Consider the following 13804-nt stretch of genomic DNA (forward strand, 5'->3'; position numbering starts at 1 on the left):
GGCCCATATTTGTGAAAACAGGGTGTATAAATCTGCTAGGGTGGAATAAGGACCCCTGCTTGGACCATGGGGCACAATTGCTTTATCCGCTGAATTTCTCTCCATCATGCAAGGAGTTTGGGTGTCATGGCTGTTGCAGAGAGGGCAAGAAGCCAAGGCACACATTCACAAAGACTTCAGAATCACCTGTGGGAAGAAATCACACGTTGACACCCTTTTTCCAGCAGTCTTTGCTTTTAAAATGGCTGGCAAGGAATAAGAGCTCAACTGGTTAGAAATTATTGCCCTGGGCAGTGCTGCCAAGTTCAGAGCTCAAAGTATCAGGGCTCTTTTTTTCTAAGTCCTTATTAACAGGAACAATCATGCCATCTACTGTTTCCCCCATGACTTTTCTATTCCCTCTGAGTTTAGCCACAATGAGCACAGCAAGTGCGTGTGGGTTGCAGAATGCATTTCCCCAGCAACAATATTTGCTGTGACCTATCTGCTGTTGTAGCCCAAGATATTTTGGAAATGAGCAATTAAGACTTATTAGCTTTACAAAAGACCTGCTTTCTGTGAATATGCAGAGAGCCAGATTTCATTTTCTAATGTGAGTCAAGAGAGATGCCTACATCTTTTTTAGACTCGCCAGGCCTGAATTTCCAAAATGCCTGTTCCCTCATCAGCCCTCAATTCACTTCCCTATACATTTATATTGTTTGAACTGGAGTAAGGTTTTGATAAGTTGTCCGCCTGACTGGACAGGGTTAGAAATCAGATTCTGTATTTTTTAAATATTTTATTTTTGGTGAAGGGGATTACATTGGCACAGTACATAAACTGAAGTTTGAAAGGCTTGACTGAAATCCTGTATCAGTTATACTTAGCTTCATACTTAACTAAAGAATATCTCCTGGCTCGACCCGCCCAAACCAGATGGAAACATCATTCAACCATGCTCTGATTGTTGGCAGAATAGCCTTCCTTCTCACCATGCAGCTGATGCCCTATAAAGTAGGTTGGGAGATCATGGCAATAGTATCAAAATCATGATTAAGTATCAAGGCAGTATAGTGTAACGGTTTGAGCACTGAATTACGACTCTTGTGACCAGGTTCAAATAATTGCTTGCGTGTAACCTTGGATAAGTCACAATTTCTCAGCCTCCGAGGAAGACAAAGGCAAACTCTCTCTGAATAAATACCACCAAAACACGCCCATTAGAGTCACTTTAGTGTTGAAATCAATCAGAAATGTCTTGGTGTAACAAAATAAGCAAATGTGAATACAAAAGTTATAGTTGGAGATGTTTAATTATGGAATAAACTGCCTTAGAAGGTTGTGGCCATCTTCCAGGAGTGTTCTAGATGTGTATTTCTGTGGCAGAAATGCCTTTATAGTCCTTAACCTTATATGACTCTAACAGAACACCCAATAAATATTAACATTTGCTATCCTGAGCTAGCCATATTGCTGGGGGAGTCTCCAAAGGGGTTGTACATGTATTCAGGAGATAGGAAACCATACCTTACAAAAGTTTGTGATCCCAATGGAATACTGCAACTGCAGGGATTATTCCGCTGATAGCATTTAAGCCAAAAGCCATTGGATTTCCATTTCAGAAGTTAGGGCTTCACTTCATGGCCATTACTGTACTTATCATTAGGTTTGGGAACCAAATTGTCACTCAACTTTATCCAGAAAATGATCTTGAAAAGGCAGAATAACCTCAAAGAGGTCAAGTTCCCTTTGAAGACCAGCATGTATAGATTGGGATAGAGTGTGCATCCCTACCTTCATCTAAGTTGCTTAGGAGAAACGTCCTGAGTAATCTCTTCTATAGCAGGGAATAGCAGCCCATGTGTTCCTTCCAGTACTTACAGAAATGGATAGCAGTTGCATTGTGTGGAAAAGTGTAGTATCAGTGTGGGAGGATCAGAGTATTGAACTGGGACTCCGGAGGTCCATTTTCAAGTCCCCATGGAGCCAAGCGCTTCACTCGAGTCACATCTACACTGCCATATAATGCAATTTGAAATGCATTATATGGTCAGTGTAGACTCATATAATGCAGATTGAACTGCATTGAACTGGATAATAAGGGCTACATTGCCATATAATCAAATTCAATCTGCATTATAATGGCAGTGTAGATGGGACCTCATTTACCTGTGGTTAGTCACTCTCTTGGCCTGGGATGCCTCACAAGTTCATGCCCTCTAATTGTCCTGATTTGGCAGGAACAGTACCAATTAATCCTCTGTTATTCAAGGTTTTCATCTGCTTTTACAAGGTACGGTTTCTCTCTCCACCTTCTGCTTTCCTCTTTTGTCCTGTTTCTTCTTCAGTTGCTTCAAAGGGATTTCAAAGTGCAAAAGTCATTCTTGCTGTTGTTGGGTACCTTCAAGTTGATTCTGACTTGTGGTGATTCTAAGGCAAACCCATCACAAGGTTTTCGTGACAAGATTTGTTCAGAGGAGGGTTGCCTTTGCCTGTCACCGAACTGAGAGAAGATGACTTGTCGCTCGGTGGGTTTCCATGGCCAGGAGGGGATTCAAATGTGATCTCCACAGCCATAGCCCAATGATGAGAGCATTACACCACCATACTCAGTTAATTCAGCAGGGGGAGAGAGGAAGGGACAGAATCTTGTCCTTCCCTGTAGACTGGGGCAAAATCAGACAGATGTGGCCTATCCTAGTTTGTTAACAATTTTTGCCACACTCTGATGTAGCTTGGTCACATATGTCCCAGTTTTTATCAGTGAAATGGAGGCCATGCAAGTTCTTCTGAGGAGAGGCATGTATGTAACACTTATGAATGATAGGTATGGCCCAGTGGGTGAAAAAACCCTAAAAAGGAGTGTACTTGCTAGGTCAGTCCAGAAAGAAAAAGTGAGGGGGAGAGATCTGGGAAGAAGAGGAGCTGTGCTTGCCAGGGACTGGAATGAGGCCCTTCTCACTTTGAACTGTGACTTTCAAGTTGTCTAAAATAACTCTGAACTGCAAGATTCCTGCAAGCAAGTCTTGCTTGGTGGAGTGTGTATAGACTGTATGTGTTCTGGATTCACTACAAAAATGCAGACTTTTTTTTTATTTGAAAACACACTCTCTCTCTATATATATATCTTAAAATTGTTTAAACTTCCGTAAATATATTTGTGATACCCATGCATAAATGATCCAATCAGCTCATGGAAGTGGTACATACACACTGCCTTTTGCTCACTGGCAGAATGTAAATGTAACTGTCAAGAGATGTAAATAATACATTGATGTCTTGGGGGTTTATGCCAAGAATGGGCAAAATCTGGCCACCAAATTCCAACTTTCCTCAACACTGACTAGCTTAGCTGGGTATGATGGGTGTTTTAGTTAAAAAAATCTAGACTGCCATATCTTGCCCATCCTTACTTTTCATGGATGCTATTCTGCTAAGACGAAGGGACTTGGCCAACAAAGACGGATTATTTGACATCCTTTGTCCGAGATGATGTCAGTCTAGGAGAGCAATATGGCACCTGAATTTCACAGATGTTGTTGGCTCCTTGCCTTGAGCTTCTAATGGACAGCTTCTGTCGCCAGAGTGGATAAGTGGGGAAGCATCTATACCTTCACAAACTGTTGTCTAGACAGTTGTCTTTGCCTAACCTCCCTCCCACTTCCTCGCACTGCCAAATCTGCCTCTTGAATATCAGCTCCGATAGTTGGCTGCCTGCACAGAAGATCCGTCAAGAGCCCCGAGGGGGCTGGGTAACCTTTGCAAACATGCTGTGATGATCTCTCCCTGGCTGCTTCAAGCCTGCAGGGCAGCTGCAATGTTTGCGGCATCAAGAACGGATCCTGCATCTGGGGTGCCGGGGCAGGAGGACGGCATCCCAGCAGCACTTGGCCTGCCTCTTTGGTCCCTCCAATACAACCCATGCCTCCGACCTTCCCCTCTAAGCCTCCTCAGACCCCAAGGCTCTATTTCCCTCCTTCTTGCTTCATTCAACAAGCTCCCTTTCTCTCAGTCCTGGTCCTGGACTGCAGCCATTTCTCCTAGACAAGAAAAAAAAAAACCCAGATCACATTTCAGGACACTCTCTCTGCGTACAAACAGCCGCCTCCATCCCGGAGGCAGCTATGTGGTGATGCCGGGCAAGGGATCCCTGCTTCTTCTTCCCTTATTTTATTCCTCACTCCTACCCTGAGTTTCTCTGGCCTGTGTGGAGGAGGGGGGCTGGGAATCAGCAATTTTGCTCAATTAGCTGATGTTTCCTAGTGTGTGGAATATCATCCAGTTGCCATGACAATGGGAGTACCACAGTAACCCAACAGGCTCCCTTTTCTTGTTCGCTACCTACTTCTCCCCATGCCACGCTGGCACGAGGAGTTATACAGGGATAGGAGTGGGAAGGAACCCCAGGAATGGGGTTGGGCCCAGCTCTTTTTTGCCTCTACGGGGGAAACCAATTTCTCTTTTCCCCCCTCTACCCAACTTTTCTTTTCATCTTGAGAAATTTCGGCACGTCCTCCTCGGATCCTATAGCGAGAAGTAAATTAGGCAGGCTCTTAGCAGGAAGTTCCATTGACAGGGCAATTTTCTTGCCATCATGGGCACGTGGGTGTTTGACACCTAGGTAACGCCTGCCCTGGATTTCGTGCCAGTTCTTTCTCTGGTTCCACTTCCTCCTCATATTAGCAACTTTCTGGACACCCAAGACACCAAGGCAGTTATATTCATGCTGTATTTTTGCCCTCACAAAGCCTTTTGTGGTGCCCTAATCCAAGAGACTACAGGTAGGTTAAAGGACTTGTGGAGATGGGTAACCCAAATCCAGCGAATTCTTGAACAATCTCACATGTCATCTCAAATTTCATAGATGAAAACTGGGCTAAACAAGATCAGAGTGTGATCAAGGTCTTCATGAGGAAGACCACATAAGCTAGTCATTTGTTTTTGTCTGCATCTACAGGGAAGGGCAAACCTTCTGAGTATAGACTACTTTTGCTCTTTGCACTCAGTTTTTAGCAGGGGTCCCCAAACTAAGGTCCACAGCCCAGATATGGCCTTCCAAGGTCATCTACCCCTCCCTAAACTTTAGACTTAGGGCCGCCCTAAGCGGGAAATTACTTGCAGACACACAACAACAATCCTAATTCACTTGACTATTCCATGAGCCAAAAAACAGGACCATACTTCCCACTGAAATATTAGTATGTTTATATTGGTTGGGAGCCCCCAGTGGTGCAGCAGATTAAACCTCTGAGCTGCTGAACTTGCTGACCAAAAGGATGGTGGTTCAAATCCCGGGAGCAGGTTGAGCTCCTGCTGCTAGCACCAGCTTCTGGCAACCTAGCGCTTCGAAAACATGCAAATGTGAGTAGATCAATAGGTACCACTCCGGCGGGAAGGTAATGACGCTCTATGCCAGGGGTCCCCAAACTAAGGCCCGGGGGCCACATGTGGCCCATCGAAGCTATTTATCCGGCCCCCACAGCACTAAGGCAGAAGGAGGTTGGGCTAAATGACCCAAGGGTTTTCCTCTTCTCTTTATTATTATTATTATTATTATTATTATTATTATTATTATTATTAACATTGAGGCTGGGAGGCCATATGTCAGGGGTGCTTTGCTTGTGCTTTTGATGCGCAAAGGCAGAAGAGTGTTGGACTAAATGGCCCAAGGGGTCTCTTCCAACACTCTTTATTGTTGCTGTTGTTGTTGTTGTTGTTGTTGTTATTAACAACATTGAGGCTGGGAGGCCATCTGTCAGGGGTGCTTTGCTTGTGCTTTTGGTGCACAAAAGCAGAAGGGGGTTGGACTAAATGGCCCAAGGGGTCTTTTCCAACACTCTTTATTACTGTTGTTATTATTACTATTATTATTAGTAATAGTATTAACATTGAGGCTGGGAGGCCATCTGTCAGGGGTGCTTTGCTTGTGCTTTTGGTGCACAAAAGCAGAAGGGGGTTGGACTAAATGGCCCAAGGGGTCTCTTCCAACACTCTTTATTACTGTTGTTGTTATTATTACTATTATTATTAGTAATAGTATTAACATTAAGATAGGGAGGCCATCTGTCAGGGTTGCTTTGCTTGTGCTTTTGGTGCTCAAAGGCAGAAGGGGGTTGGACTCAATGGCCCAAAGGGTCTCTTCCAACCCTTATTATTATTATTATTATTATTATTATTATTATTATTATTATTATTATTATTATTGCTTGGTGGCCAACTATAGTCCGGCCGTCCAATGGTCCGAAGGATCGTGAACTGGCCCCCTGTTTAAAAAGTTTGGGGACCCCTGCTCTATGCAGTCATACCGGCAGCATGACCTTGGAGGTGTCTATGGACAATGCTGGCTCTTCAGCTTAAAATGGAGATGAGCACCACCCTACAGAGTCTGATACGACTAGATTTAATGTCAGGGGAAAACCTTTACCTTTACCTTATGTGAGTTAAAATTGTTTTTCATGTATTGTTCTTTCATGGTTGTTTGCAGTACAAATAAGTTATGTGCAGTGTGCATAGGAATTCATTCATTGTTTTCAAACTATAGTCTGGCCCCCCAAAGGTTTGAGGGACCGCAAACCAGCCCTCTGTTTAAAAGGTTTGAATATCCCTGGTTTATAGTAATTTAATAAATAGGAACATTTGGAGTAGAAGAGAGAAACTGGGATATTTTAAAAACAGCTGAAAAAGTCAGATGGTATAGAATTAATCAGGCCCATCTCATTCAAACTGGAGCAGTTGGATGGTATGGCTTTTCAACCAGGTAGGTTGGCTGCTTACATATTGCCTCCCTCACCAGAAAAGAGGAGCTGTATCAGGGCACAGGACTGCATCAAATTTGCATGGGCTAATTTATATGCATAGATGCCAATTTAGAAATAATTACCATCATTTAAATAGAAATGCATGACATCATACCGCAGTAGGCAAGGCAGCCACCTGTGTGACTGCTCAGTCTGAAGTAAAGGTGCAAAAGATTGATAATTTCCCTATCTTGTATTTATGTTTTAAAATACTGAACATAGACTGGAGAGCACATGAAAAAGTTGTCTTTTAATAATGGACTGTCTTCTGAAAGCCCTTCAAACAGAGGGATATCTACCTACATATTTGACAGTTCCTTATATCCTAACCCCAATTCCAATTTAAGGCAACCTTCTTCTAGGATTTCCTTAGCAAGATTTACTCAGTGGAGATTTGCTATATTTGAACCTTGTTGTCTTAGGCCCCTTCTATACTGCCTTATATCCCAGGATCTGATCCCAGATTATATCATCTTCTTATCCCAGATTATATGACAGTGGGGGCTCATATAATCCAGTTCAAAGCAGATAACCTGGGATTGCTAGTACTAAAATCACTGCACCATGTTGGATAATTCCTATTTCTAGTTCAATCTTGCTACCTTTATTATTGTTGTCATTCTTAGGTTGATAATAGTTGTGTGCAAACCAGTCTTAAACTGAGAATGCAGAAGCCTTGACTGCAACAACCCTTGCTTTTCATGAATGGAGATCCATGCATCAACAGTGGGGTATTGTATGTATTGTTACCCGTTAGTCGTCCCTGAGGTTTCTGGTCCAAAATCAGAGATCTAGGGAGACTCTGGTGGTATCATTAAGCATTGCATTAAGTACCAACCACAATTGCTCACAGATTTTCATTCAAATATACACCCACAGAACATATTTTCTGCTTGGAAATTATGACAGTAGTCTTCGCTAAAGGGTGTGTTCCCATATCAAGGTGAAATGAGGGCATTATGCTTTGTCATTTACCTGGGAAGAGAGGAAACAGAGCGTATCATCTGGCCTACTTAATAGTATACAGAAAGTGGACGCAGAGCAGAGGGTGAGTCCTGGCATTACGACAATAGAGAGGGATAAAGGAAGCTTATTGAAGTAAAATACCGCTATATAAGAAGACCCCATGGAAAGTCAGTGTAAATTGCAGCAAGAAATCAATGAAGCTTTGCAAACTAGCATGATGGTTCCAGTCCTTCCTAATGGACCATCTCCAGAAGGTGGTGTTAGGGGAGCCTTGCTCGGCCCCATGGCCTGTAAATTGTAGGGTCCCTGATGTTATTTATTCCTGATGTTATTTAACATCTACATTAAACTGCTGTGAGAGATCATCCAGAGTTTTGGAGTTCGGTACCATCTCTACCCGGATGATGCCCAGCTCTATTACTCATTTCCATCAGATGCCAAGGAAGCAGTTCCACACCTAAAACAGTGTCTGGGGGTGATAATGGACTGGATGAGGGCAAACAAATTGAAGCTTAATCCAGATAAGACGGAAGTAATGCTGGTCTCGCGTAAGATCGATCCGAGAATAGGGTCACAACTTGAGCAAGATGGGGTTACACTCCCCCTGAAATCTCAGTTGATTCTGGACTCCGACTTAAACTTGGAAGCTCAGGTGACGGTGGTGACCAGGACTGCCTTTGTACAATTAAAACTGGTGTGCCAACTGCGCCAGTTCCTGGAGAAATCTGACTTGGCTACGGTGGTACATGCACTGGTTTGGACTACTGCAATGCATTCTAGGTGTGAAGGTGTCTGGAACCTTCAATTTGTTCAAAGAATGGCAGCCAGGTTACTCACCGGATCTACTCCTCTGCTGAAACAATTCCACTGGATGCCAATTTGTTTCCAGGCCCAATTCAAGGTGCTGGTTTTAACCTATAAAGCCCTACACGGCTTTGGTCCAGGCTACTTGAGACACCTACGATACAGACCAGGCAGACCACTCAGATGTACGGATAATCTATGGCTAAAAATTTCTAGAGAAGGCATATTTTCCAGAGCAACACCAAAGCTATGGAATGAGCTGCCGGAAGAAATCAGAGCAGTTCCCTCCCTGATGTCTTTCAGAAAAGCACTGAAGATTTTCCTATTTGAAAAAGCTTTTAATTGATTTTATTGAGTCCTGACTTTTGTGGATATGTGGGAATTTTTAGAGGTATTTAATTGAATTGAATTTTATCACCTGATACACTAAAGCATCCTTGTAACTTTTATGGTTTAATAGTTTGTTTTAATGAATGTTTTAATGAATGTTTTATGTTACTTTGCTTATTTTATTGATGTTGTGCGCTGCCTTGGGTCCATTTGGAGAAAGGCAGCATAGAAATTCCTAAAATAATAATAAATAATACTAAAGCCATATTCTGGATCCTGGATGTCTCCGAGTGTACTTGCCCCCCTCTGAATATCCTTGTAATTTCAGCTGCCTTATACTGAACAGACAGATGCTACAGTTGTGTTGTAAACTGAATGAAAGAGGACAACAAAGGCCCTTTCCACACTGCCCCTATATCCCAGAATCTGATCCCAGATTATCAGGCAGTGGAGACTTATACAATCCAGTTTTTTTTCTGTGTCAGGAGTGAACTGAGTTGCAAGTCGCTTCTGATGTGAGAGAATTGGCTGTCTGCAAGGACATTGCCCAGGGGACGCCCAGATCTTTTGATGTTTTACCATCCTTATGGAAGATTTCTCTCATATCTCCATATGGGGAACTGGAGCTGACAGAGGGAGCTCACCCACTCTCCCCGGATTCAGTAAGCAGTCTTACCGGCACAAGGGTTTACCCCACTGCGCCATCGGGAGCTCCACAATCCAGTTTAAAGCAGATAATCTTGGATCAAATCCTAGGATATTGGGGCAATGTAGAAGGAGCCAAAGAAAACACTAGGATGCAACGGATTGGTTGAAATATTTGATTTTACTTTTAAAAACAACAAAAGGGAAGCAAATGGCAGGAATTCCAACTCAAATGGCTGGTATAGAAGCAATCTGAGCATGGTTAAAATATACAAGGAGAGCAAGGAGGGCAATTTTTATCCATAGGTGCCAGAAAGGCTGGATCTACACTCCCATATAATCAAGTTTCTGAATCCAGCTTATCTGCTTTGAACAGGATTATATGCATCTACACTGCCAAAAACTCCAGTTCAAAGCAGATAATCTGGATTCAGAAAATGGATTAGCGTATATGACAGTGTAGATCCAACCTTGCTGGCACCTAACAATAACTTGTTTTTGAGCTGTGGTGGCCATACCACTGGGTTTTCTTAGCAAAATTTGTTCAAGAGTTTAGCCATTGCCTTCCTCTTCGGTTGAGAGAGTGTGACTTGTCCTGGTGGGTTTTACGGCTGATGGGGCATTCAAACCCTTTAATCCCTACATGTCATAAAACCACGAATGGGCTGTATAAAGAAGGGACAGAATGAAGCATGTTCTTGATTGTTTGCTTTTAACACATAGTTATTGGCATCAGGGCAACACGGTGTTTCTTAAACACTTGGATTTCTGAGTCAAGAGAAAGGATCAAGATATAAAGAAGAAGGGGAGAATTTCCTAGGAAAGTAACATAAAGAAGGAGGGCATAGGAGACTCAAATTTCACCGAACAGGTTTTACTTGCCTTGAGGTAGTTATCCCCTTATCTTAGTGATCGTTTGATTGATGGATTGATTGTTTGCTTACAAAAGGCACATAAAAGGAAATATAAATCTACTTGTGGAGTCTCAAATAATTTTGCATTTTACTTTCACCAGCTCCCAGATCAGATGATCAGTACCTAGTCTGTGCATTTTTTCTAGACATTGCTTTGCTGAATAGAACATATCTTTAAGACCAAGCCAAATGGTTTTCAGATTTCAGTAACATTCACATGACCACACAATTATAATGCTAGATTCCACTTAGATGTTGTTGGACTACAACTCGCAGCATTCCTCACTACTACTGATGGTGGGCAAGGATGCTTGGATTTGCACTTCAGCAACAAGCAGAGGGCAATATTTTGCCCACTCTGGTCCATTTTATTACACAGGTCAGCAAGAACATTAAAGTACACTTTCAAGTGCAAATAGAATGTCTTAGCACCTTTCTGTCAATGTACAGAAGGCAAATTTCCATTTTAAAATAAAAGTATATACTAGCCCTTCTCAGTTACAAAGCCCAGGATTCTGTAGAATGAAGACATGGCAGTGAAGATAATCTCAAACTGCTACAATTATACGGTGTGGATGCATTGTCCTACAAAATCCAGAACAGCTGACAAATATTTCTTGGCTTCCTCTGTTTCCCAATTGGCACCAGATCATGTAGCTCCCCCATTTGGCACTGGCATCTTTGCGTGATTACAGAAATGTGTCAGAAAGTCCCCAAAAACCCCTAGCACTAGAAAGAAAAACATCGCAGAATATTTGTGATCGGTTGATATGTCAGTCGGAGATTGTTTCAAGTCTCTTTCCCACTATACAGTTATATAGTGCATCTACAATGTGGAATTAATGCAGTCTGACACTTTAACTGCCATGGCTCAATACTGTAGAATCCTGGAATTTGTAGTTTGTAGTTTGGCTGAGAAAGGAAAAGACCTTGCAAAACTACAATGCCTACGATTCCATTGCAGGCATGGGCAAACCTCTGCCCTCGAGGTGTTTTTGGACTTCAACTCCCAAAATTCGTAACAGCCTATTGGCTGGGAGTTGAAGTCCCAAACACCTGGTGGGTCGAAAATTGTCCATGTTTGTTGAGCCGTGGCTGTTAAAGTGATATCAGATGTCAACAGTATAGATGCAACCATAATGTTGTGAGCCCACTTTAATTTCCAGGGCTGCATATTAATGAATTCTGGAATTTTTAGTTTCATAAGGCACTGGGGCTCCCTAACGGTGGTGTCTAACTGCCCTTCCTTAAACTGCAAATCCTAGGATTCCACAAGATGGAGCCAGGGCAGTTTAGGTGAGGTGGTAATACTATAATTATGTACTCTGAAGGGATCCACAGGAAAACAGAGCTTGGAAACATTACTTTTTTCTGGACAATAACTCCACCAAACTACCAGTCACCATGGTTGCAGTGCTCCAAAGTACCAAGCTCTGCCAAGATGCCTTTGCACATACTGTATATTACAGAGCTACTCTGAATGATGAAGAACGGTGGGACACATTCTATTGAACGCAGCAGACATTTCACATTGTGGTTGCCAATTCCTGAAAATTGTCATCCACATCCAATTTCTGAATTCAGTACAACCTGACTTGGAGGAGCCCAAGCTGTTACTGTTTTGTGAGGGTCAGACAGTACAAAGCCCAATGCGAAAATGGCACAGCTGCCTATATTATATGCCTCTGCTTTGAATTTCTTTGGTGGCCCAAGTGAGTCTTCTTACTATCCCAAAGAAAGTGCGGTCAGGTTGACATATGTAGCAGAATGCGATGGGAGAATCTGAGCTGGCTGATATATATATATCCATATAATGCAGTATGAAACCTCTGTTTGAAATTGCATTATATGAGTCTACATTGCAGTTTAACTAAATTGAACTGGATTATATGGCAGTGTGGATGGGACCTGAATGGCTGAGGCTACTCTTACAGGGTATAGGGAGAGAGAATGCCTTTTAAAAAGACTCTCCTTTATGTATTATTTCTTTTACAATACCCTGCAAATGGAAACCAGCACCTCAAGCAGTATGTTTATTTAGCCAGATTGGCTCTGCTGATAACAATGGTTAAACATATATACACACATGCTGTCAAAAGTGGGAAAGAACCTTGCGGTGTATTTAAAATATGTTGATTTATTTCAGCACACCTTTTGGGAAGATACAGCCCACTTCTTTAGGAACAAAGAGGTACCTCAATCTCCTGATAACTGTGGTGTTCCAAGGTCAAGTAACACATAGGACCTCATCTCACACTCACACACACACACCAGAATATGCTTTTTAACCAGTGCATCAAACAGCCAGTGGTGCTCCGCTTCAAAGAGGAGTGTGAGGAATCTGGCGTCCCACGCCCCATATCACCCAAATCCATGGGAAGGCAATCGCATAGGGGAGAGGTGTGAGCATGCATGGTGTGCATGGCTTCCCCCATAGATTTAATGGCAACACAGGGTTCATGGGTAACCTGAGCTAGAATCAGCGCATGCCACCAATTTTAGCCCAATATGATGAGGTTGTTGGTAAGCAACCCGTAGTTTAACAAGGCAAGATGAGGGCTGGATAAATACAGGATACATGCCCACCCAATCACACGCCGGTTCTCGCCTTCCCATATCAAATAAAATAACGAGCCTTTGACTCATCACACGGCCAACCGATGACTCTTGCCATTCCATCTGATATTCCCCAACATCACTGTCTTTTCTTTGAAAAATATTTTTGCAAGATCTTGTGTAATTTTGTTCTTTTGTCCCAATGGAGAAACATTAAAACATTTTTGGTTCCTACCGAGTTGCGTAATTTCAATGTTAAAAAAGAAAACAAGGGAAAGTGGGAAACATTTGTGGCTGCACATGTTCTTTCTTGGGCTGCCATTGGAATTGTACTGCTGGCTACTTTGACAAAGGAGAATCGAGTGGTAGGACATGACAGCCTACAAAACATGCCTCGAAAGACACCTCACTAGCACAGAAGGTGGTCTGGGAGTATGGTCACACACACACAAATTTGATGTATGTAGAGAAATTAGAGATGAATGAAGTCAATTCTCACCTGTTTTACAGTAGATACACATGGCAGATCCTTCGCCTATGAGTGGTTACAGGTTAGCAACAAAACGGACAGAGCATCGCTTGATAATAACCGCAGACACAGGGCACTAGAAATGGGATACAGGCAGTCCCCAAGTTACTAACATCCAACTTACAAACAACTCATAGTTAAGAATGGGGGGGGGGGGGGGAACAATACGAAGTGAGAGAAATCTATTCCATGGAAGAGAAATTCACTCCTGAAAGAGTGATCATGGGGGAAAGGGGTCTCCACTAAAGCAATAGCACCAATTCTTGTTTCCACAACAAGCC

At 42.7% G+C, this 13804-nt stretch overlaps 1 protein-coding gene across 2 annotated transcripts in view; it reads right to left on the reverse strand.

Annotated features, from left to right (window-relative positions):
- Positions 1-13804, reverse strand: part of shisa7 (shisa family member 7) — a 100946-nt gene that overhangs the window by 45217 nt on the left and 41925 nt on the right. The window lies entirely within an intron of this gene.

Source organism: Anolis carolinensis, chromosome 6, assembly GCF_035594765.1.
Source record: "Anolis carolinensis isolate JA03-04 chromosome 6, rAnoCar3.1.pri, whole genome shotgun sequence".
Taxonomy (NCBI): domain Eukaryota; kingdom Metazoa; phylum Chordata; class Lepidosauria; order Squamata; family Dactyloidae; genus Anolis; species Anolis carolinensis.